Source organism: Arvicanthis niloticus, chromosome 1 (assembly GCF_011762505.2).
Source record: "Arvicanthis niloticus isolate mArvNil1 chromosome 1, mArvNil1.pat.X, whole genome shotgun sequence".
Taxonomy (NCBI): domain Eukaryota; kingdom Metazoa; phylum Chordata; class Mammalia; order Rodentia; family Muridae; genus Arvicanthis; species Arvicanthis niloticus.
The window spans coordinates 97,080,888-97,107,068 of record NC_047658.1 but is presented as its reverse complement, the minus strand read 5'-3'; the positions used below and the strand labels follow the sequence as shown (position 1 = coordinate 97,107,068).

The following is a 26,181-nucleotide window of genomic DNA, read 5'->3' as shown; positions in this document are numbered from 1 at the left end:
CCTGGGTGACATTCCTAAGCATGGGCAAGCCATTTAAGAAAGTTTAAGCAGGGTGCTCACACAATAATATTGATCAGGAGAAACTATATGTGTCACATGACAGGGAGCTGCACATCACACATAATCTACATTTTACATTAATAGGCCTTTCTCGACAGGACAGGACAGGACACTCTCTGTGGCAGAGCAAAGCTCTTCTGAGGGGAGGTATGGCTCAATATCTTACATGGGTGAAGTTATTTCAGTTCACCCAGCCTGGCTTTCCCATTGGAGAGAGGCATCTGGGAATAAAGTCAGCCTAGGAAACCCCAGGTAGAGGAAGAAGAGCTTACTGTTAATCCTACTTGACCCCTCTCTTGCCCAGAGCCAATGGTGTGTCTAGCTCTCCTCTTCCTGGGCACTGGAAGGGTTCTGCATGTCAGCCCACTCCTCCCATGCCCACCACCTTCATGGCTTTGCTTTCTTAACCAATCTGCATTGTGCTTCCTTATTCTTTTTTTTTTTCTTTTTGTTTTTTGAGACAGGGTTTCTCTGTGCAACCCTGGCTGTCCTGGAACTCACTTTGTAGACCAGGCTGGTTCTCAACTCAGAAATCCACCTGCCTCTGCCTCCCAAGTGCTGGGATTAAAGGTATGTGCCACCGCTGCCCGTCTATGCTTCCTTATTCTTATGCTCGGTAGACTCTTGAGAAGTTTCCCAGTGGTCCATCATCATAGACATTTCACTCCCTCAGCCCTGAGAGTCTGTCTCACCGTTGTGACCTCAACTCCAAATCACTGATTTGTCACTTAATTGAGTCCCTTACTTTTTCTCCCTCTACCCTCTTCTTCCCTCTCTCCCTCCCTCTCCCTCCCCTCCGAGATGGATGGATCTTGGCTGGCTGGACTATGAGTCACTAGACTAGTGTGAGCAGCTTCCTACCCAGGGCAACAAGGGTACTCAGAGAAGCCAGTGGAGAGTGGAGCAAAGCAGGCAAATAATGTCCTCAAATAAAAGGACATCTCTGCTATCAGCAGATGATGCAGAGAGAATGTACTCAAGTGGGGCACAGAGGCAAGCACAGACCTTAAACCTTCCCAGGACTCTGTTGTTCCAACCAGATGGGTTTATAGTTGTGTGTGTGTGTGTGTGTGTGTGTGTGTGTGTGTGTGTGTGTGTGTGTAATGTTATGTCTGCCTGTCTATCTATCTTTGTAAGAAACATGAGACATAGTCCTTAGTGATAGTTTCTTGTCCATTTGTATGTATTCAGCAAATCCATGCAACCCTCAGGCAACATTTTAATTGTTACATTGTTCTGGACAAAGAACACACTTGATATTGAAGATGCTTAATTCACCATCTTCTCCCTCAAGTTAATGGTGTGGGCCTTACTTCACACTCCTGGAAGTGATGATGTCTTAGTCTTCTCAGGCAGTGAGAACAAGATCCCTCAAGCCAAGTGGCCTGAACATAGCTGCTGTTCTTCCCTCTGAACGTGTGCAGACACCATTCTCTGAATGTTCTCATGGGAATACTTACTTCTCCTCTGGATTGACGCTCACACCCACCCAACCTTAACTACTCCTTGAAGACCTGCTGTTGTCTGTGTGTCTGTCCTTTCCCATATTTTACATCTTTTTATTACTTATTTGTGTGTGTGTGTGTGTACACAGGGACCATGGCATGTGTGTGGAAGTCAGAGACAGCTTGTGAGAGTCGATTCTCTCCTTCCATCATGTGGATCCCAGAGATCAAACTGAGGCCTTGGCTACAGACACCTTTACCACTGAGTTATCTTGCAAGGGCTTAGTACACATGTAAAATAAGTCTGAAGGAACCTGCTGGAACCTTCTACAACGTGAAGCTACAGCAAGGATGGACTGTTCCCACAGCAGAAAGCCCACCTTTGTCAGTGAACACATCTGATCTTGGACTTTATGGTGTTCAGAACTGTAAGCAACGTGTTTCAATCCTGATAGCAATCAAGCCTAAGGTGTGTTGTTATGTCATCCCAGATGGACAGTGGCAGTGGCCCATTTGCAGATACAGTCACACTGGCTGCTACTGTGTCAAAGGATGTACTTGAGAAGGAGCACAGGTTAGTTCATAGCAGAAGACATGGGACTAAAATATACTTAAGTAACAATTGAGGAATAATACAGAAACAGAAAATCTTACAGAACACTGGGATGTCTAGGAAACAAACACAGGCTTTATTGGCTTCAACACCACCCAGGCCACTCAGAGCCCATGCCATCTGCTCCCAAGTGTCCCCTTTCCTTCCCTAGGAGCAACCTCTAGGGTCCACATAGCTTTTGATATCCACTCGGCTCTAACTTGCAGTGACCCCAGGTCTGGCCTCTAAGGACAGGAAACCTTTCAGGCCCTGGACCAAAGGTGTTGAAAACTGAATACTGAGCTACTCAAGCCCTTTGAGATACAGTGTAGCAACAGTTGGATGACAAGGGCTGGACAGTTAAATTTTTCCAGCTATCAGAAATGTAATTTTTGTTCTTTTTTAGCCAACTGAGGATGAGCGACCAAGTTTCTATGTCTACTTTCTCCCTCATGGTTGCTTCAGTGGTTTTGGGTTTTCTTGTGGGTCAGGAAATTCTTGCTTTTATCTCCAAGTTCAGTGTGGAGCCATGGAGGGCTTTTTTTTTTTTTTTTTTTTTTTTTTTTTTTTTTTTTTTTTTTTTCTGGTTGTGCAAAACTGAGCTGGGTGGGTACATCATGGTGCTAAGCTGTTCCTTGGGGCTGCCAAATTGAATCTTGGCTTATGTGCTTATGCCCGTAAAAGGTTGCTTCAGGCCTCTCTCTCTCTTCACACACACACACACACACACACACACACACACACAAACACACACACACACACAAACACACACACACACACGCAGAGCACTAACTGCCAGGCCCTATCCCTATACCACAGAATATGAACTTGATGTCCCCATTCAGAAGACATTTGCCAAAGGAAATGGATTTGAAAATTCTTTGAATGGAAAAGCTCTACGGGTCTGGAAAGTGTTCAGAGACACAGGAATAACACGAACACGTGGTTTTACTGAAAAGCTGGTTACCAGGAAGTCCAGGATCATTCTTCTGTGGCTTTCACTGTATTAGAGGTTTCTAACCTCGCAGTTGGTGACGCAGTTGGAGCAACTTCTGATGACTTACTGAGGAGTGAGCAACCTTCTTTGTCTCTTTTTATCCACCCATCAGCTCAACCACAGTTGGATCCTGCACGTCCACAAGCTTCTGCCTGAGTGCCGAAGCACACCCGTGTGCATGTACACACAAGTATCTGTTTCACCCAAGCCCAGCTGCTTCTGTCATCTCCACCCTGATCATTGCCACTTCTGCTTACTGACTGAAAATGAGACGGAAGATGGCCTGCTCCACAGTCACTGGCTGGAGTGGGCAGAAAACGCCTATCCTGTGCATTTGCTTTAAACTCCAAGTGCGTTGCTGTTGTGGTTCTGATGATCTGAGGCACATACTGGCTCCCCACTGCTAAGACTTAAGTGATTGATTCTTTCCTTGTAGCATCTCTTTCCAGGGGTGAGGTCCTGGTGGAGCTGGAACACTTGATCACTTGTGGTGCTCAGGTTAGGTGTGGGAAGGTCTCAGGCTTCTACATCTGTCTCTTTTTCTCTATCTACTGTCTAGTCCGGCAACCTGGGGCAACTTTCTGAACTCTACTCCTGGTCTTCTAAGCATCTTTGGTCATCGGACATTTATTCCAAGGAGGCAGGGTGCTCTTGCTTTCTGGTCTGATAATCAGTGCAAATCAGGGAGGAGCTTTCACAAGTTGGGGGAGCAGAGAGCAGAACAGGGGAGAAGGCAGGACTCAGAGAGAGGTAGCAGTGGTGGTATGGTGTTCTGCTTCTTTTTTAAAACTAAAAATAGTGTGTGTGTGTGTGTGTGTGTATTTGAAAGTGTGTGGACAACTTTGTGAGAGTTGGATCTCTCCTATCATCATGTGAGTTCTGGAGATTATTCTCAGATCAGCTGTGTGGAAGACTAAACTCAGCTGCTAACTACAGCCATGCAAAGTGAATGACCTACTTACAGATCACTGGTTATAAGTCATATGGTTTCCCAAGAGGCCAGATAGGTCTGTGTTAGGTCGAGGATCCCCAAGGCCTCTGTCACAGGAAGCACTGAGGTGCTAAGGACATTCAGTCAGCTCTGAACCTAGGTCCGCTCTGGCTTCCCACCTGTTGACCACTGCTCTCTTCTGTTTTCTCTGTGGTGAGAAAGCAAGCTTACAGTTCAGGCTGGCCCAGGCAGAGGCATAGACCATGAGCTTAGGTACAACCTTGAGCTTGTCCAAGTGCCCTTGATTTTTTACCAAGGAGAGCCACAAAGTCTACGGACATATCAAGCACTGTACGTTCTTGGCTGGATGCAAGCAAGCCCTTGCATAAGCCTGAAGCCTCTTAAGAAGCATAGAACAAGGCAGTTCTTGAATATAAGTCTGTGAAAGACTGCAAATGAAAACAGAAGGAAACCCGATCTAACCTGGCACCCTCTTCTAGGCTTCCTCCGGCAGAGGAGGTTGCTGTAGGCTGGAAAATGTGATTTCAAGGAAGCCCGGAAAAGGCGGCAATAAAGACTAGTTTGTTTTACAACAGGTTTTTGTTGGGGGTGGGGTGGGGTGGGGCTTAAGAACTGTCTTGATGGATGAATGAGAGCTAGTTCTAGAATGTTTGATAATGGGACAGAGGCCCAAGCTCTCACCAAGAGATGCCATGTGTCTTTACTTTGTTGCAATTCAGGAAGTTTTGCAATAATTGCAATGAAGCCAGCTCATGGGGGTGAATGAATTTGCATTGATGAGGCCTCAGAAGGAGCATGGCAATAGCACAATGCATGCTGGTAAATGCTGAGGAAGCCTCAAGGGTCAGGGAGGGGCAGGAGAAGCCCCGATTGTGGGTTCACTGACTTCCATTATGGAAATACTCCTGCTAGCGCTGACTTCCAGCTACCCAAGTGATGTCATCGGACCCAGGAAGAGACCTTCAGAATGTGTGTTTGCCAGCTCGACCATGACCCTGTATGAACAATCCAACCGGCTGCTCCCGGCCTTTGATGTTAGGTGAGCTGGGCAGTGCAGCCCCTGTTCTGGTTGCCTTTTGTCAGATAGGAGTTGACAGCCTGCATCAAGATGGCAGGTTAGGCTGTTTTAGGTGGATATGACTTGGGCTGGGGGTAGGAAAGTCACCTCCAGGTCACTGCCTCTTGGAGGATGTTATTTAAAATTCTCTTTTAACATGAATCCCCAGGAATCAAATGCAGTGGAGAAATTCCAGTAAACCCAGAGGATTCTGAACAGCGCACTGTGCTAACGGCAAAGTAGCACTGAGTGTTCAGGGGAAAGTGCCCATGGCTTGAACTGACTCTTTTTAATGATGTGTGAGCTGACCTTGGGTAACTGGATCAACAGGGGTCACGGGGTCATCCATCTTGTGGCTGGGGAAGATTACTGGAAAAGAGAGCCACGCTGCCTCCTCTGGCATTCTGTATACACTCCATGTGTCTTTGATTTTAAAAGACTGGACCTGAATTAAAATCTTAGCCCTGAAAGTACAGCTTCACTTGTCAGTCTAGCTTCCAGTGAGGAAGTCCCCTCCCTCATAAGGCACCTTTGCTCTAAGGGTAAGGTCGCAGTGCTTTGGCCCTTCAAGGGCTGAAGGGACAGTTTCCAGAAGATATGGAAAACTGAGGTCCCATGGCCTCTCCAAGTGGTGGCCCCACTTCTGAGTGTTTTTGATTGAACAAGATTCTGTAGCCACTAAAAATAGACATGATCAAAACCTGAATATACAAGCATCTACTGCCTAAATGAAATAAAGCCCAAGAGGCTGAATTTGCTATTTAATGGCTTATCCCTACTAGCTTCCCTCTCCCCAAGACACCCATTATTTCATAGGAATATTGCATCATGAGGAGCTAGAACCAAACTCAGGAAATAGTGGGGGCCATGGGTAGCTCTGGGTCAGGGGCTTCAAGTTATGTTGTTAGAAAGCAGTGTGGGGAAGGTGGATTGGGAAAATGGGATGCAGGGAACAATGGTCCATGGGGATGGAGATGGAGCTAGAACAGATGAATGGTGTGTGTATGTGTGTGTGTGTGTGTGTGTGTGTGTGTGTGTGTACCTGTGTGTGGAGGTCAGAGGTCAACCTTGAGTGTTGTCTTTCCGGTATCATCTACCTTTGCTTTTGTTTGAGACAAGCTTTCCCACAGGCCTGTCACTTATCAAGTAGGATAACCCAGCTAGCCAGGGATCCCTGGAAACCTTCCTGTTCTGCTTCTCAGTACTGGAGTTATAAGCAACATTGAGCTCAGGACCTCACACTTGCAAAGCAGTGTACGGGCTGAGCCATCTCTGTAGTCCCTAGAAGAATTCTCGATGCCTGCTTTTAAAGTGTGGATGCTGTACCGTTAACACTGAGGGAACTGTTTCAACAAGTGTGGTAGAAAAACCAAGAAGGGCAGCTGAACATTGCTGAGCTCTGCGGAAGAGGTCACATAACTGGTTTTCTGTCAGCTTGCTAGTCAGTGGTCAGTGCTGAGGTGGAATTCTGTCTGAGAGTGACATTTGTCATAATCTAGAAGGGAGCATGGGGGAGGAGAGTAGTCCCCTGTTGAGTCTCATTTGTGCTATTTTCATCACATTTATGTTGTTATGCATTTATTTAGTTGTATGCATTTGTGGTGGTGGTGGTAGAGTGTGTGTGTGTGTGTGTGTGTGTGTGTGTGTGTGTGTGTATGTGTGTGTGTGTTTGGGCATTACACATGCCTTGCTGCATGTGTGGTAGGAAGACAACTTGCAGGAATCGGTTCTTTTTTTTTTCTTCCATATGGCTCTGGGGGATTGAATTCAGACTGTCAGTCTTGGCAGCAAGTCTTTACCTGCTGATCCAACTCACTAGTCCAAGGCAAACATTATTATTTAACAAGTTAGCTTTTAGATTTGTTTATTTTATGAGTAGTTTGCCTACACATTTGTTTGTGTATCATGTGTGTGTCTGGTGCCCACATAGGTCAGAAGAAAGCTTTGATCAAGTCTCTTGGAATGGCAGTCACAGATGGTTGTAAACTTCATGTTTGAGAATCACTGTATGGGTACTGGGACCAAACCCCAAGTCCTCTGCAAGAGTAATGACTGCTTTAACCCCCAAGGTGAGTATCATTGTCTTCATGTTGTGGATGAGAACATTGGTGTACAGAGAAGAGCCACATAGCCAGGAGATACGAGCTCTAAGATTCAAAATGGACCTTCTTTGCTAAATCCAATGCTCTGTCATTCCTTCCCCAGCACAAAAAGTTAGTATATAGTCAAGAAGAGCAGAGATCCTATCCATGGCATTTGCAACTTAAAATAGATACTGTCAAAGGTCTATATTTTTAGAATTCATTGCCAAAGGCAGATAAAGCTATGTGTAGGTCTAGCCCCACCCTCCGACTTTGACTTATCTCTTCTAGCTCCAGGGCATCTGAAACAGTTTTCATAGGTGCCTTTCCCTCTGGCTCACAAGATTTTACTTTTAGGGTAAAGACGAAGGCTACACATGCAACTTCTGTAAAATTGGGTTTCACCTGCCTAGTACTTTTTCTTTTTCTATGTCCTGGTTCCAAAAAAATGATAGGTAAATGGAACCATTCTGATAGACACCTCCCCACAGACGACCACTCTGCTGAATGAAAATGTCAACTTTAGCCAATCTAAGCCAGTTACAGATACCCTTCTCCCCTTTCTGTCTGGGAGGGGATTTATGAGGGAGCCTATAACAAAGTCCTAGCCGACAATGTGGAATGGGGGACACCTTTGGACTAGCTTTTCCTTTCTGACAATGGGTAGAGCATACTATGAAGAAAAACCCCGCTGCCTGACACTGCTTTCCTTTCTGCTTGGATGGGACATTGGCATGCTGACTCGGTAGCTGGCTCTGTAGCAGTTTTCTTGTGACCACGAGGGGAGGTTCATTAATGTGAGGGTGGCTTGATAGACGGGCAGAAGGACTGCAGTCTGTGGTGGCTACTCGGAAGTGTTGAGTTAGTTAACCAAACCTGGATGACTAACCTCTAGCTCAATTTGGAGGCTAATGATTTAACCTACTTTCAGTTAGATATTCTGATACTTAATGGTTCAATGTATTCTTAAGTAAATAATCATTAATTGGTGAAAAACAAATCAAGGGAAGAGTGACTAATTCTCTCAAAGAAGAGTTGACTCTAAGGTACAGGAAAACCGTGACTTGATATCTGGATTCATCCCTCGGACATTAATAAGTGCTGTGTTAATAACTGCAACAAAGTATCATTTATAGCATTGAAGGGATTTCTTATCTTAATAAGGAGCAGTTTGGTTGCAAGTGATTGAAAACGAAACCCAGGAAGTGGTAGTGGTGTGAACGGTGAGAAATTAAAATTTCAGTTATAACTGGATCCAGGCCTCGAATGATGTCATGAAGTCTTGGTCCCTCAGCATCACCCTGTTCTGCTCTTTGAACTGACGCTGGGTACAAGCTCCAAGCAGGAAGCCGCAGGCTGCCAGAACCTTCGAGCCTGCAGCCTTCACTGTAAGCTCCTCAAAGCCCCAGCAAGTCTCGTGAGTGCTGGGGACTGCGGCTCCTTGCTTATTTGAGATTCCTAGCTTCTGTGAAACATGGCAGCCTACTCACAGATGCCCAGGTGATATTAGAATACCACGTGTTAGCTTCTGCCATGCTGGAGGGAGGCTGATGCAAAGGCTTGGTCCCTGACTGGTACACACCCAACTCAGGATGCTACCTGGCAGCATCCAACATAGCTGTGCAGATGGCCAAAGGCAGGAGTCTGGGCAGTGTGTCCTACCTAAGCAGTTCATATAACCTTAACTTTGCCTCTGTGTTAATTTTCTATGGCCACATTGTCTCCAGGCTGAGGACAACACACATTTGTTACCTCCCAGTATTTCCTAGAGGTGGGAACTGGCCTTGCTGAACAGGCCTTTTGCTGTAGCCCACTAGTAGCTGGTAAGCCAGCACTTTCTTCTAAGGCACTATAGAATTTAGCACCTGAGGTTGTAGAAATGAGGGTTTTGCTTTTTTGGTAGCTGTTAGCTTCTAGATCTTAGGTTAGGGGCCACCCACAGTGCAGTGTAGATATTGTCAGAACCCCGAGGTCTTCCAAAACACACTGAGTCACCTCCTGAAGGCCAGTAAGGAGTCTCTGTCTGTCTCTGTCTCTGTCTCTGTCTCTGTCTCTCTCTCTCTCTCTCTCTCTCTTCTTAGTTAGAGTAACTGTAGGAGAGACAGTCCTACATCCTCGGCTGTGGAATGTATCCAAACTAAGAAAGTGACTGTTCCAGGGAAGTGTGCCCTCAGAGGCTAGAGACACTAGATCTTTTGGAACTAGAGTTACAGGCAGTTGTGAGCTGTCTAATATGGGTGCTGGGAACTGAACCTGGATCCTCTGCAAGAGCAGTAAGTTCTCTTAACCTCTGAGCCATCTCTTCAACCCACCTGAAGAATTTAAAATACACAATACATACAATAACTTTTGCTGGGTCCCACTTGAAAATGTTGACTGTAAAAAGTATATGGTTTTAGCAGAATAAGGGCACTGGCTTGTGTCATGGCAGGTTAGAAGAGATGATTCCCAGTCATTCCGCCCTGAACCACAGGGGCTGGCTGTGATGCTCCACTCTCTGAACTCTGGAGTCTGTCCCTTTTTGTGTGATTCTGCCAGGGTTAGTAGGGGTCCATTGAGCCCAGGGAGCAAGCCCTGGTTGGGACCCCTCCCCCACCACTGCTTCCTCGTGTGTCTTGCAGTTCTCTGATGTTTGACAGTGAAGATCTTGAGCCCTATTTCCAAAGCCTGAGTAACAGAGACCTCACCCTTCTCTGAGGAGGCTGGCCAGGCCCTTCCACTCTTGGAGACTTGGAGCTTTAAGTCTGGGCACACCAGATGTTCTGTGAAGGTGACTTCAGAAAAATGGGGTGACAGAGCATGAATGGACGTGCCACCTTTGGTTAGGTGACCTTGGCTAGCTCACGGTCTTGTCTTCAGTGGGCCTATGTCTCCTTATCTGACCTGTGGTTTGGGATATTTAATGAGACAATAAATCCAATGGGATGAGTGTCTGCTCATCACAGGTAGGTCACTGAATGTCGCTATCTGGCTCTCTTCCTCTTTCTAACAGGCAGAGGAGGCTGCTGTGGTTCTTTACAACAGAGACGTTTACAGTGCACACATGCCAAGCAGCCTTCCCAGGATAACCCCACTCCTGTTTAGAGTGTCGTTCTTCAGCATCTCAGTATTCTGATTTTCAGGATAGGGGCAAGAAATCACTGGTTAGAGATAAGAGTCACCTGTGTCTGTTGGTGAGCTCTGGGGAGTAGATCCTGGAATGCAGAAGCCGGTATATGCTGGGCCTGAGTTTGTGGCAGGTGTATCAGTGGCGGTGTATATTTTGTGTCTGACCTTGTGTTCAACACAGTCTCTGTGGATGTGTGGGTGTGGAATGGCTCCCTCTGGGGCTCAGGTCCTGACGATGAGGGCAGGGCTTAGGTTGGGTGCAAAGGTTGCCTCAGACTCCCAGCCTGCATGGTCTTCTGTGTTACACTTGATCTTGTATCATGGGGTTTTCTCATGTTCCTTTCCTTCCTTGCACCATAGATGAGGTTCTTGGCATTAGTTATCTCCTACCTCTGGCCCAAGCTGTGGTCATTTGGATGGAGAACAGCTGGCCGGCACAGGCTGTGTGCCTCTCAGTATTTACCATTGCATCCACACCTGACTGTATACTTGAAACTGGTGGCCAAATGTGTGTGTTTGTGTTTATGAGGACCACTGAGCACTAGGTCAGTGCCCATTCCAAGCAGACCTTTTCAGAGATAGCTCTGAGAATGACCTACAGTACACTGGAACAAGCTGGCCTAGAGCTTTCTTAGTGACTCAAACCACTGGTGTGGAGGCAGGAAACCCAAGGCGTAGCTGTTGATAGATGACAGTCACACAGCTCATTGGGCAAAACCCAACAGGACAGAAGGAGTGGGGTAATGGTGGCTTCACAGACCTGTGGCTCCACCCCTGACAAACCCCGGCCCTCTCTTGGTTTGATTTTTAAAATTCTTGAGAACTTTTGAATCAGTTGGGGCAAGAGGGGAACTACATTGAATTGCAAGGTCTAGGTGAAGGAAGGGAGGAGTCACACTGGGAGGGGGGAGTCACACTGGGAGGGAGGAGGCTTTGGGAACAGCACCTGCTAGAGGAGCACCTGTCTACAACAACAGAGACTCTGGGTAACCCTGGGCAAACATGGGTAAACATGGAGGTCTCATCTCCTAAGTTTGAAGAAGCAAAGTGAACTCTAATGTGATGTTTGTGATGTCACTGTATACCAGATATTGTGGTGGAAAAGAGATAAGAAGGACTAGTGAGAAAGACAGTGTTCTGAGGAAAAGCATGTAAGCACAGAACGGGGGGTAGTCACAGAGTGACAGGGTGTCCATCTCAAACCTTCCTGTGTAAGGGGAGAGAGGTGTTGGAGGAAACTTCTGGAGCAATGGGTGCCCAAGACAGTTCTCAAAGGATTAATATGCTCTTCTAGTAAAGGATGAAACAGAGAGACATGTTAGTGCATGTGAGAATGACGTAAGTATGTATGTATAATACATACTTGTATGTAGAACAGATGTGCATGTATAAGTAAGTATGCATAAGCACGAGTGTGTGTGCATCCATCGCCATGAGCACACACGTTCACAAATGCTTAGGCAAAGTATTTAGGCAACCATGAGCATATGAACACAAACCTAAGGTTAGGAAGAAAACGGTACCTGTTGGGCTTTGTCACTATCCTGCTATCACTAGAGGAACATAATAAATGCTGCAGGAGAAGCTGGCTATGAGGACCCTAATGGCCTTGTTTCAGTGACTGTCACCCTGTCAACTGGTGGAGAGCTATGTACACTGTGTAGCAATGGGGCTGACTCCCAGAGTTGCTAACCCATGCCCATCTGTGTAGTTCCTAGCTGGATTGCCTTGCAAATCCAGTTGTAGCTCTCACAAGGAGGCTTGCAAATTTAGTAAATAAAAGTACAGACACACGATTGTGTCTCAGCGCTCAGTCACAAAAAGCCTCAGGTTTGATGCCCAACATCCCATAAACTGAGTATGTGGTGCCTGTCTATAACTGCAGTATTTGGAAGGCAGATCTAAAGTTCAAAGTTACCCTCAGTTGTATTTGAATTTGAGACCAGCTTGGGCTTTGTGTATCCCTGACTTAAAAATAACAAACAAAAGCTGTTAAATTTGAATTTCAGACAAATAAGAAATGACTTTTTTTTTCCAGTACAAATGTTTCAAGAATCATTTGAAATTTATTTATATTCATAAAGTATTCACTATGGAGTTCAAGTTAAGTAGATACCTTGTGTTCCCACTTGCTAAATCTGGCCATTTGCTGATTCTTCCAGATTCTTCTGTTCCTAAGGCCTACTTACTCCACCTGTCCTCCATCCTGAGGAAAGGCTTCATGGAAGAGGTGGAGTTGATGTACAGTGAGGGTGGGGGAGGGGGGGTGTGTAAAACATGCAGACTTGCAATTTATCATGCATTTCAAAAGTCCTTTGTGAATCCCAGCACTCAGGAGGCAGAGGCAGCGGGTCTCTATGAGCTGGAGGCCAGCCTGGGTTACCAAGTGAGTTCTGAGACAGCCAAAGCTACACAGAGAAACTCTGTCTTGAACCTGTGGCTGGCCATTCTAGGGAGTCAGTTACTGCTGCTTGCTTAGCAGGAGACTCTCCAGCCTTGCCCATGCACTGGGAGGTAAGGAAGCATATTCTTTGACAACTGGGATTATTTTGTTTTTAATTTTTAAACCCATTCTATTTTTGGAGCTTTAAAATCTTTAAAGAGTATATTGGGGTGAAGAAGGGTTTCTTTTCCAGGTTTCAGCACTTTCTGTTGACTAGCAGAAAAGGGGGTTCTAAATATGGAAGGCTGTGCTTCTAGTGTTTAACTGTTTTAGACACCATTCAGAGAAAGTGTGGGTAAGAGCAAGAAGGAAGGTGTGTGTGCATGCATGTATGTGTGTGTATGTATGTAGCTGTGTATGTGTGCCTGTATATGTGTGTATATACCTGTATATGTAGATATGTATGTGTATATGAGTGTATGTGTACCTGTGTATGTGTGAGACTGTGTGTATGCCTGTGTATAAGTGTATGTGTGTATATCTATGTAAGTATATAAGTAATGTGAATGTGTGACTGTGTGTACCTGTGTATGTATATTTGTGTATGTGTGTTTGTGTGTATAACTGTGTATGTGTGTGTATGTACTTGTGTATATATGTGTGTGCATGTGTGCGTGTGTGTTTGTCTCCCTTATGTTTTTGCTTTCTTGAAATTTTTAACATGCCAGTGTCAGATACAAATATTGTTTTCCTGTCATCTTAAAACAGAATCGTGGATGTGACTGTAGAGAAAGGTGACTATTCTGTCTCTCTCTAAGTAGAACTCGCACATTGTGTCTAGCACACAGGCTCCTCTTTCATGTGCTCCTTTGATTTTGCATCCTGCCTCTCTAGGTCTTTGTAGTTGAAAAGGTGATGTGTTCCTCACAAACAGGAGTTCGGCTGAGATGAGGAGCAGCAGCATTGTTTCCGGGAGCTGGATGGGGCTGCCTGGTCTTCAGTGGTAAAGGCTGTAAACCCAGGTGGTATCTATAGGGCTCCAACCTTGTATGGTATGCTCTCTCGGCAGTCTGTCTGCACTCCCTGTGTGTCACATCCCTTCCTTGGGAAGAGTCAGCCTGAGTGGCGCTCTGAGCCCGTCCTAGTGCCCATCTCTCCCTTCGGAAGCATCGATGTGAGTGCCGTGGTGCTCTGAGCAACTCCCAGTGCCTGTGGCCATCTTTACTAGTCATGTGCACTGCCATTTTCCACCAAGGCAGTTGTGAAGATTAAACTCCAGTGCCCCTAGCATCTGCCTTTCTGTCCACACCCTCCCCCCCTCAAAGCAAGCTGCTGCTGACTGACTTGTTTTGGTCTCACACATCAGCAGTATATTGTCAAATAGTTCCAGGAACTCAGAAATCTGAAATCAAGCCATTGGTTCCTCTAAAGGCTAAAGGGAAGCACCCCTATCTCTTCCAGCTTTTGAGAGCTGGGCCCTTTGGGATGTATCAATATCCCCCCATCTGTCTCTTGTGGCTGCCATCTCTGTGTCCTTTTCTATCTCTTTGGATCTAGGGTCCAGTCTATCTTAAGGTGCTCTCATCTCCACCTCTACTTCAGTAATTGAACCCAAGGACCCTATTTCCTCACGAGGTCCTATTCTAGGTCCACCTCAACATTATCGGGGTGAAGGGACCCAACATTCACTCCACTGTGCAGCTCAGAATGTGTGCACTGAACCTTCAGATAATGAAGGTCCCTAATCCCCTTTGCTGTCCAGGTGCATGGGAAATTAGCTGGGATCTTCCGTAACATTTGCCATCCCCTCCAAAGAATAGGCCATTTATGTAAGGCTACAGAACATGTCTTGTAGAGTCATTTGCCGGGTGGTTCATGCCAGACAGGTGGTCTATGGCCAGATGCCAGGAGCCAGGGGCTAGGTGACAGTCACCTCAGCTCCTTGGGAGCCCTTCTCTAAAGGAGGAGAGTACCATGTGAGGAAGTAATTACAATCTGTCTATTTCTCAGGCTGGTGAGAGAGCCCAAGGCTCTGTCCAGAACAATGTGTCAGAGCTGTTGACTTAGCACTCAGCTCAGCCCTGGCCCTGGCAGCGGCCTGCAGGCCTCACCCTTCTGGCCCCAGTCACTGCAGCTGGCAGGGTGCACAGTGTGTGCATGGGTTAATGGGTCTCCTCGGCCTCCTCTCCATCCCAGTTTACTCTCTTTCTGGCCTTTATCTCTCTTGGAAGCATCTCAGCTGGCTTGATGCTGTTTAATTTTTCTCCCCTGGTGATGGATGCCTACACCCCCCCTTTTTTTTTCAAAAGGCAAAACAAATTGTTTGCTTAACCTCCGTAGAATAAGTGGGCCAGGGTTAGCGTGGGAAGGAAAGCATGTTTATTGTTCTGTGAGCAGACCGTCCTGGGTATTTCCAAAGAGATTCTTGACTGACTCACCTTTTATTATCTGAAATGCACTTAAAAAGTAACTCTTCTATTTCTTCCCTGTACATGCCCGTTCTTACTTTATTGTACCTGTCCTCACACGGTCATGATCACATGTGGCCAGGGCACAGAGTCCCCTTGCTTTACTTTTTCTTATCGTTTAGATGAGCACATGGAGGGGAGTAGGCACGTGAGATGCTGTTTGTTGAATGTCTGATAGAACATTATATACCATCATATATGAAATTATATAAGGTCGAGGGTTAGAAGGTTGATCCTGTTACACAATGCTGAGAAGACTTAACCAGAAAACAAATTCCTAAGGGAATGTTCTTAAAGTGGACAGGTACATTGGAGTCATCTGGGCAGAGGACACCTGTTGGAAGTAGGGATGTTCAAGTCCCCTTGGAGAGACTGAATCCATGAGCAAACATCAGGCAGTGATCTTTATATGCCTCTGGGGTGGAACATTAGTACCCGGGATTGACCCTAGATGGAACCAATCAATCCCTAAGACCAAGATCACTGGGAAGTAGACCCCAATCTTGGCCTTGGCTTTGAAAGTGTCCCACATGAGTCCAATATACACTCAAGGCTAAGGTCTTTTCTCATGTCCCTACAGTAACAGGAAGGCTGATGAGGCACGGGGGTGGGATAGGGGGGCTACCCTTCAAGATTGAGTGAGGGCTGATGTCTCCATTGAGTCTCTAGGGAATGTTGCCACTGCTTCCTGACAAGACCACTGTTTGGGGGCCACAGTTCTGAAGCCAAGTTTGTCCCCATCTGCCGTTATCTTGTCTTCAGGTATTGTTTGGCTCTGCTTGTCCTCTTCCCTCATCCCTGCCTTCCTCTGAAACACAGGACATCAGCATTTTTATTTATCCACTGAGCCAAGGTGCGTGTGCTGAAACTGGGACCCCTGTTGCTGCTGGCTTCAGAATGAAGTGGGAAATGGACTCCCCAGAGGCAGATGGACTGGACCCATCTTCATACCTCAGCTTGCTTTTGGTTTTCTTTCTTGAATCATCAATTTGGTTACAGTTACAGTGAGTTTTCATAAAGACAAACTCATCCCTTTCCCAAAAGATAGCTATGTGAGGTTAGCCATGGATCCCAGGCTCAGTGCAGACACTTCTCAACATAGCCCCCAGGAGTGGGATATGTGACCTAGTCTTCAGTCCTGAAGGCTGAGCATGTAGACAATAGTGTGTAGGCGGTACAGTCTAGGTGCTCCAAGGTATTGCTTTGTCTGCAGCAGTTATGGGGAGCTGACTTATGGGGCCCAGTGGGATCCATAGACTGAAGTCTGGGAGAAGTTCTTTCTGAGGGCATACCTTGCCTTTCATCCTATAAAGATTACAAGTTTAATTTCTGGTGAAGTCGAATTTATGGGCTTTTTCTTCATGGCTTGTGTCTTTTGCTCTCTAGGGTTAGAAACATTTGCCTAGTCAGACATAATGGTATTCAGTGTAAGCTCATTGGTAGGGAGGTAGAGGCAGCAGGCATAGGAGTTCAAGGTAACTGATAACCAGCAAGTTTATGACTCAACAACAAAACAACAACAACAACAACAACAACAACACTCAAAACCTAGTAGGCAACTTGTTTGCTTGCCTAACTTAAGGTACAGCAGGGCTCCCTCTAAGTTCGGGTATTAAAATTCTGCCCTCAGGCTATTGGCACTTGGGGAAGTTGTTAAGTCATGGGGGAGAGACTTCATGGATGGGATTCATGCCCTACACAAGAGACTCTAGCTCAGTGGTTCTCAGCCTTCCTAAAGCTGTGACCTTTAAAATAGTTCCTCATGTTGTGGTGATCTCCAACCATAAAATTATTTTCGTTGCTCCTTCATAATTGTAATTTTGCTATATTATGAATATTAATGTAAATATCTGTTATATGGAATATCTGATATGTGACTCCTGTGAGGGTCAAGGCCCACAGGCTGAGAAACCACTGCCATAGAGGTCTGTTCTGCCCCTTCCTGCTCTGTCTGGGGAGACAGCCTTCATCAGACATGGAATCTGCTAGTGTCTGATCTTGGATTTGCTAGCCTCCAGAGGAGAGAGACATAAAACTTCTGTTGCTCATATGCTACCTTGCTCACTAATTTGTTCTCCGTCTCTACAATTTTGTCACCTCAGGAATGTCCTAGAAATGAGCACACACGCACGTGCGCGCACACACAGCCTTCAAATGCCAGCTTTTAAAAAATTATTTAAGCACAATTTCCTGAATTTTATCTAAGTCATTATGTGCATTAATGGGCTGTATCTTTTTATTGCTAGATAATATTCCATGGAATGGATATGTCATGGTTTGTTTATCAATTCACATACTGGATTGTGTGTACATTTTAATGTCGGTATATGTTTTTTTCTTTTCTGGGATAAATGCCTGAGGCAGCAAAATGCTAGGTACATATTTCATTTTATAAACTAGAAACTGTTTTTCAGAGTGACTCTGCCATTTTGTATATTTGTTGTGAATGTGTGACTGATCTGGTTTCTCGTATTCTTGCTTGCATATGTTGCTGTCATCATTGTTTATAAATCTCAGCCATTCTGATAAACACATAGTAATGTATAGAAGTTTGGTTTGCCGTAGACATACTGTGTTTCATATTGTTTCCCAAGGGGTGAAGCTTGTAATTTTCAGGGCATGGTTCCATTTTTTTAAGTTGACATCATCACGGTTATAAAGCTATTGTTTTCCATATTTTCTTCATAATAGCTCCTCCATGTTATCTTTTGGCTCCATTTTGATGTATATTTTAATGCTTCTTTCCTCCTCCCCTTCCCCCCCCCCCCCTCCTCTTCCCCTTCCCCTCCCCCTCCCCCTCCCCCCTCCCCCTCCTTCTCCTCTTTCTCCTTCTTCTTCTTTTCTCAGGAGTTAGCTTTTTGCTGTGGAGTAATTCAATGGTACAGCATTTGTCTGAGAAGTATGAGGTCCTGGGTACACCCCTAACATGGAAAGAGTAACAACAAAAAACCTGGCTCTATTGGCAGGCTTTTCCATTGGCACCCCAGTTTCTGAAAGAACAGTTCTGAGACTTATTATTTTTGAATAAGTGCCTAGGCCATAAGCCTGGGCTTATTCTCACTAGCTCAGAACTCAATTATCCCATTCAAACTGTTCTATGAGTGCCACATGGCTGGTTACCTCTCCTCAGTTTCATGCATCTGGGTCTCAGAGTTCAAGGCAAATATCTTCCCATGACTGACTCTATCCCAGAGTTCTTCTCTCCTGTCTGGGAACTTCCACCTCTCATTTCCTGCCTCAGCTTATAGGTCATCAACTTTTATTGGCAGGTGATGCTTCCATTCAGTGCACAAGAGATTCTCTCTATAGCTGGCTTTTTGTTTCTATGGCTTTTTGTGGTTTTCCTGGGTTAGATCATTTTGATTTCTGCTTGAGCTGCACTTGTATTATGCTTCCTTTCATGTTAGAGTTACTGACAAGAGCTTTGGTTGTGCAGGGGAGTTTCAGGAGGGATGGGACTGTACACAACGGTAAAACCGAGAGTCGACTATCTTGTGTGTGATGTTGTTTTAGATGGAGTCTCACTATCCAGTCCAGGCTGGTGTGGAACTCACAAGAAATCTGCTGGCCTCTCCAGTAGAGTGCTAGAATGAAAGGTGTGCACCACAACACCAGGCTTTGTATTCTGTTTTATTTGTTTTGTTTTTTGATATTTTTTTTTGAGACAGGATATACAACTTACAAACTAGGCTTACTTTGAAATAGGGACCTTCCTGGCTCAGCCTCTCCAATGTCGTGATTATAAGTGGGCATCACCATGTTATCTTTTTAGGAGGACCTAAATAACAAAACAACGATATGTGTTTACAGATGTAGTGACTAAGTGTTTATAAGTTTCTGTCTTTCCTATGGTATCCCCTGCCACACACCTGAAGGATATCATTTAGTGTACCATGTACACTGTGTATCCAAATGATCATATTTAGCATAGCATGTGCAGTGTATCATTTAACATAGAGTGTACAGTGTGTATCCGAATGATCATTTAGCGGAGTGTGTACAGTGTGTATCTGAGTGATCGTTTAACAGAGTGTACAGTGTGTGTCCCGCTGTTGCTGTTTTACCTTCACTTTGTTTCTATTGAATTTTGTTGTAGGATGTGTCTAAATTTGAAAATCACCAAGTCAATAAAAGGATCTTCCCTTTCCCAGGCAGCTTCGTCTGTTGTTAGCTTTGCAGGTTACCATAGTACATTTTTCAAATAAAGAATCAATATTGATTAAATCTAAACTTTATTTGTATTTCCCTAACTTTATTTCCTCTAACCTAATATCTTTTCTGTATTCTAGAAGTCCCTCCAGGACTGCCTGTGTCGGGAGGCTCCACCTGGTTGAGACAGACAGAGAGACAGACAGACGGACAGACAGTCAGACAGATAATCAAGGACAACTCAGATCTGATAAAGTTTTGAAGAATGCTAATTCTTCAGGATGCTCTGAAATATGGTACTGTTCCTTTCCTTTCTGACATTGTTCTCACGGTTATACTAGAGTTGGAGAGTTTTAGCAGAAAATCCAAAACTTGTGGGGGTTAGGTGTCATTGTCACTCCATCACATCTAGGTCAAGTGCCTTCGCTGTGAACTGTCGCTGTTGGTGTAGCCTCAGCTACTTGACTGATCTTGTGCTTGCCAGGCTAGTCCACTTGCAGCCACCATCTGCTTTGCCCCCACTCTGTGTCTAGGGAGGAACTTATTCTGTGCCATCCGCACTTAGGAGGGAGAGTGAGGCTGCATCTGCTTGACTACATAAACCACCCAGGAACCCTTATATGGTGAAAATTTGTCTTTTAGCTCCATTTATGTTTCTGAACATTTGTTTATATCAGGATGGTTTCATGGGTGCTATCTCACACTTTAAGCTAAAATCTCATCTGTCTTATTTATTTTGTTGCTAGCTTCATTGTGAGAGGTATTCTCCTCAGGTATTGAGTTTGGTACTGTGTTTTCTGGTCTTGTAAGGACATTGCTTCACTGTCTTTTTGACTGTGGTATTGCCAGCTGCAAAGATGGTGGTGTTCCTCCTCCTCCTTCTTTTTGTCTTCTTTTTAAATTCGTCTGTGCCTAACATGCCCAGTTCTCGGACTTTCTCTTTATCACTCATCTTTACGGATTTAATTTTGATGAGTCTTGTTGCTGCTTTCTTTATCTCTCTTCTTGGGTTTTGTTGAGTTTTTTGAATTATTGGTCTGTAATTTTTATTGTTACTACATTTCTGTTGGTACTTCTTCAAGTGCCCTTCTGTCTGTGTCTTCTCCCTTGGGAATTTTATTATTTAAGATGTTTATGTGAGATTGTCCCTCAGGGTACCAATCTGTTGCTTCCTTATATATGTCCTTATTTCCATAGCACATTTTATTTTGGATATTTCCCAAAATATTTCATCTTCAAACTTACTGATTTTTCGATTTGTCTATTTTGTCATGAGTCCTATCTAGCAGTTTTTAATCTGGAGATGGGGCTTCATTTAACTATATTTCCTAAGTTCAAAAGTTCTAATAACTTGGTGAGTGAGACAACTCAGTGGAAAAAAGTGCTTGTCAGCAAGGCTGGTGACCCAAATTTCATCCCTGGGACCCACCTGATGTCCTCTGACTTCTGTACATGTGCCATGGAGATGTCATACACACATATGTACCATATACATCCTCATATGACCAGAAATAAATCATTGAAAATGTAAAAATTCTAATTTACGTACTTATCATCCTCTATGCTAAATTTAGCATATGAGTCAGCTGTGGGTGAGTTTCCATTGGTTGATTATTCTTTTGATTCTGAAGTCTTTCTTCTTTGTCTCTCTGCATGCTTTGGTGATCTTTGGTTGGATGCCACACTCTGCGATTTGCTCATGGAAGGTGCTGTTTTTGTGTTACTATAAACATTCTTAAGCTTTGTTCTAGGCTGTAGTTAAGTTACTTGGAAACAGTGTCATTCTTTGCCTCTTCTGTGTGTGATTAGTTAGGCTGGGCCAGAGCTCAGCCCTTTCTAGGGCTAATTATTCCCTGTCACTGAAGCAAGACCGTCCTGAGTACTCCACACAATGCCTCATGAATGTTGAGTTCTCGGGCTGGCTGGTGGGAACTAGTATGGTTCTGTGTGCGCACCTGGCATCCTTTGCCTGAAGCCTTTTGGGAGATCTTTGCCTGGCATTGTTAATGTCCTTACACCCTGCTCACTCCTTGAAGAAACTCTTTATAGACTCTCCAGCTCTTCTCTCTATGTCCCACATTCCTCTCCGGTGTTTTGCTCTGTGAACTAGTCGGCATGATTTTTACAGATTCTCAGCTTTGACTTTAACTTAGGGAATCTGTGAAATCCTGCCTCAGTTTCCCCCTCTTTATGCCACACCCAGCAAATTCCTTCCAGGGTACTGAAGGACTCACTTCGTTTGCTTTTCTGTCTCACAAGGATCAATGTTCTCCATTGCCTGATACCTAATGCCAAGATAACTATTGTTTTACATAATTTGCCTGCTTCACACAAGAGAGCAAGTCTGGGAAGTTTTAAGCCAATGTACATGGTCAGATCTTTACTCTAGGAATCATCAGTATCCGTTAATAACTCTTGTGTTAGATGTTAAAAATAGAAATCATACCCATGCATGGTGATTCTTACTTGTAATCCCAACACTGTGAAGGCCGAGGCAGAAGGATTGCTTTCAGTTCAAGACCAACGTGATCTACAAAGATCTAGATATGAGTCTGTGTCACAAAACGAAGCAACAAACAAACAAACAAACAAACAAACAAAAACAAACCAAGGGGCTTTACCAATAAATAGCTCAGTGGCAAAAGTTCTGGCTGTGTGAGCATGAAGGCATGAATCAAAATCTCCAGCCTCACTATAAAACACTGGGTATCGGTGTGCATGGGTGTGAATGCCTGTAATCTCAGTATAGGACGGCAGAGGCAGGCATTTCTAGGAGCCAATCTAGCAAATTGGTGAGCTTCAGATTCAGTGGGAGAGGCTGTCTAAAAGTAAGTAAGTAAAGAAAGAAAGAAAGAAAGAAAGAAAGAAAGAAAGAAAGAAAGAAAGTGTGTGTACAGAAGGCTGGCAGGCTGCAGAGCTGGCCCGTCCATTAAGAGCACTTGCTATTCTTGCAACGGACTTGGATTCAGTTCTTACCTCCCAAATGGCAGCTCCCAATTGAAGACAACTCCAGTGTTAGAGGCTCTAACATCCTCTTCTGGTCTCTTTGGGAATTACATTCACATGGTATGCTTACATACACCCATAGGCCAAAAACCACATTCATATAAAATAAGTAAATAAATAAAAAATTTTAAAGGCAAAAAACCAGATCAATAGAGGAAGACATACAGTGCCTACCTCCCGTATCCACACGGGCACACTGCACACATGAGTGTGAACACCCACATGTGCACACACACACATCTACACCACACATAGTTGCCTGCAACAAGAGCAACAGTGAGCTAGCATTTGTGACTGCACTGACTACCCCTCCCATGGAGACCTTGCCTGTAGCCTGATAATAAGTTAACAATTACTGCCCGTTTCCATGCATGCTCGCTAATTTCCATGCTTTGTATAATTTCATTTCTGTAGCTAATCACTGGTGACGGTATTCTTTACAGCATGTTGGAGGAAAGGAAGTTGAGATTTAGACTAAGGACACAAAGCCAGCCTTTAGTCACCTCAGGTTAGTCTTCCAGCCTCTCTGAAGTATTACCTCACAGTCCGCACAGTCCCAAAGCTCGCTGATCTGCAGAGCACCAGCTCTTTGACATCTGAACAAAGCAGGCAGCCACTTTCAGAGTCAGTTTTGCTCATCACGATTTACTGGGTTTCGCTGGCTGTGCCCTTGTGCAATTTTGCTCACATTTGGACACATCATCTCCTTTCTTGGTTGTGATACTCTTGTTGTTCTTTTGGTCCTTTTAAAGAAAAAAATAGGAAAAACAATCAAATATCAAACACAAAAGAACACTCGCAACATGAGCGAGAAGCAGAGCATGTCTGAACACTCATAGCAGAGCAGGGAAGAGCCAGGGCTTTGGGACAGCACCTGCAGGCGAGGCCTGGGCTCAGAGGCATCCATTCAGGGCTCTACCCAAGATGACCAGTGTCTGTGTCCTTGTCCTGAGTAAACGTCTGAAGCATTTCATCATTGGTGACCATGGGCCCTGAGAACAGGGGCACACTTCCTCTCTTCTTCCCGTGTCCCAAGCATCGGATGCTTATGGAAGCATCATCCTGTCTGTAAAAGGACCACTTGTATGCCTCGTGCATCAAAAAATGCACAGCTAAAGAAAAAAAAATGGAAATCTCTCAGAGAGAGGATGAAGCAGGGGTTATGGTCTCAGGGTAGACTCAAAAGCTGTTGAAAAATCACATCTGTTCCTTTCTCTGTTCTTCTGGGCCAGCCTTAAATGAAGCTACCCTTGACCTTTATCTTCCTCATAGAGGACAAAGCCTAACAGCTATGTTTTTTAATGTGTTCTTCCTATGAACGTTACCTGCTAGTTTTGTATGAGATAAGTTGGTAAGGGGGTGACCCCTCCTTCCCTGAACTCACTGGGTGAATTCTTCACCATAAGTGCTTGGAAGATGTATGGCACACTAGAGATGATGGCAGAGGGACTTTTGTCTTTGACAAAAAAGCGCGGCGCACTACTTTGTATAATTAAGGTTGCTCTGTAAGCACAGATGGAGGTCATTGTGAGACTGATGACTTACCTACTCCACTAACAAAAGTGAGGGCATCTTTTTCCTTGGGTGGAGCCAATGTAACAGTGGGGACCCCACTGTGGAATACAATCCCCTACTTTGCAATCTTTAACTGCCTACTGCTCCTCAGGAAAGGTTGAGGTCCCTTGAGCCACACCACATAGTGAAATGCTAACGACTCTTCTCTACTTATAGGAAACATTTTAGTTCTACTCAAGAGGTAATGTCACAAGGGGGATTGTGACATTTTCCTCACATTGACTATCGGTCCCTTCCTCAGGCTGACAGCCTTTGGATGAAGAACACCCCTCCTCTTTTCTTCTTGCCCCAAATTTCATGATCCCGTGGCCTCTGAGTAAGGCTTGTAAATTCTAGACTTTCCATCTCAGTGTTGACAGCTCTAGCTCATGGGCAAGGATGCACTTTGATGATAGATTTTGAGAAGAGTATTTTAATGGTTTTCACACTGAAGAGTTTCCCCAAGTTCATCGGCAGTCTGTTAGGCTTTCCATGCCGCGAACCCCTTGGGTACTTCCCTGTCTATCTAGTCTGTGCTGCCATAGTTACTTGCTTCTCCAGGGGTGGCATTCCATCCAGTCCACTCTGGCCATGCTCCCTTGTGGGGGCTGTCTTTATTAGCTACATACAGTTCAGGAGGAATGTCACCTGATGTAACTAATTCATACAGATTTGTGACTGACCAAAAGCACCCTTAGAGGCCAATGTCCTCTTGTGACATTTATAATTCTCTTCTCTGGGTTTTCATAGGTACTGCAACAACTGCATAACCTAGAGAGGGCAGAGGAAGGAGAAAAAAAGCTGTAGACTATTGGTGTTGCTGATTTTCCTATAAGATGATCTGCTGTGTGAGCTTGGGACTTCCTTATCTGGGGCATCACAATGATGATTATTATTCTGCTAACATGGACTAATATTGACATACAGCTGTGGATTGCATTAACAATTACAATCGTATCAATTTAAAAGTTTCACATGCTCTTCCTATCCTATGGAAATGATGAACCAGGTAGACTTGAATAATAAATTGATTTCTAAATTGTGTTTAATTCAGAATGGGGGATGGGAAGGGTTCCCTGCACATCTGGTGTAGAGAGGTGAGGGTGCTTAGGCGTCATAAATCGTTACTCATAAGAAAACAGGAAGTGAAGCTTCTATCTAAGGCTTAGAGCTGGGATTCTAATCCTGAAGAGAGATGGGAACTACTGAAATATAGACTCAAAATATTTACAAAACTTGGACTAAGGAGAAAGTAAAGCATTGTCAGAGTGAGGTGCTGTGGAGGGAAGGGGCTCAAAGATGCCGAGAACTCAGCATTAGCAACAGAGCCCATAGAACCTGATCAGCCCAACACCTGCACTGATACAAAGGCTCTTGCCCCACATCTGACCAGAAAGCACAGGTATTTCCTGTCAGCGCTCAGGTGTACCTGACAAGATGCTAGCCTCCACAGAACTCAGCCTCCTGGGGAGTCAAAAAGCACAGATTGAGAGTACTCAGTGGCTGAAAATTAACAGACCATCCCAAATAACATCCTCAGAGCACTGTGGGAAATGGGGATCAGAGGAGGTGACTTCTGTCTGCAGACTTCGAGGGAAGGTTTTCACAAGAAAAATTCTCCTGGCACTGAGAGAGTAAGGAAAAGAAAAGATGCATAGGACAAAAGAATGGGAGGAGGCCAGAGAGCAAGGAATAGGAAGCTTGTTTGGGTACGATGCATTTTCTAGGGTGAAAGGTTACAACACCCATACTGAATGTTCTGGGAAATTTTGACTTTTTCTCCTATATGTGAAACCTGAAGGAGGATGAATTTGAGCAATAAAGTTTTATTAGTACAGAAAACTCAAGTTGGAGACATCATGGCCCTCCTCCAACATCAACAAGCTTTTAGGTTGGCTTGGGCAGTCGGCTGAGCTGATGTTCATTTTCACAGAAGCACTGTGAGGAATAAAGCACAGGGGGAGGTAATGGTGGTGCTGAAGAGAATCATCGTCCAGGAAATAAATACAATGATCAAAACACTTTGTAATAATTGACCTGGTGAAGTAACTACTCATTAGTTTTTTATTGTTGTTGTTGGTGGTTTCTTTTTTTTTTTTTTTTTTTTTTTTTTTCCTAGTTGGGCTGAAGTGGTCAAGGAACTTGTCAAGCTTGAAGGCCTTAGGAGGACCAACACCTTGACCTTGGACTTCTAGCTTCAAAAAGTATGTTACAATAACTATCATGGTTTAAACTATCTAGCTGTAACACTCTATTCCCATCACCCAAGTCAATGAATATACCTTCTCCCTTTATTCAAACTGTGGCAGTGAACACTAAATCGATATGC

The 26,181-nt window shown here is 44.6% G+C and overlaps 1 long non-coding RNA gene across 2 annotated transcripts in view; it reads left to right on the top strand.

The window, feature by feature from the left end:
• The window catches only part of LOC143435853 (uncharacterized), an 87,825-nt gene that overhangs the window by 7,736 nt on the left and 53,908 nt on the right, over positions 1–26,181 (top strand). The window contains exons 3-5 of one of the 2 annotated variants that reach the window (XR_013106219.1): positions 4,959–5,085; positions 7,034–7,172; positions 19,433–19,629. This is a non-coding gene — a long non-coding RNA (uncharacterized LOC143435853). Of the gene's footprint in view, positions 1–4,958; positions 5,086–7,033; positions 7,173–19,432; positions 19,630–26,181 lie in introns of those variants that run through there. The other variant, XR_013106216.1, reaches the window with a different exon arrangement.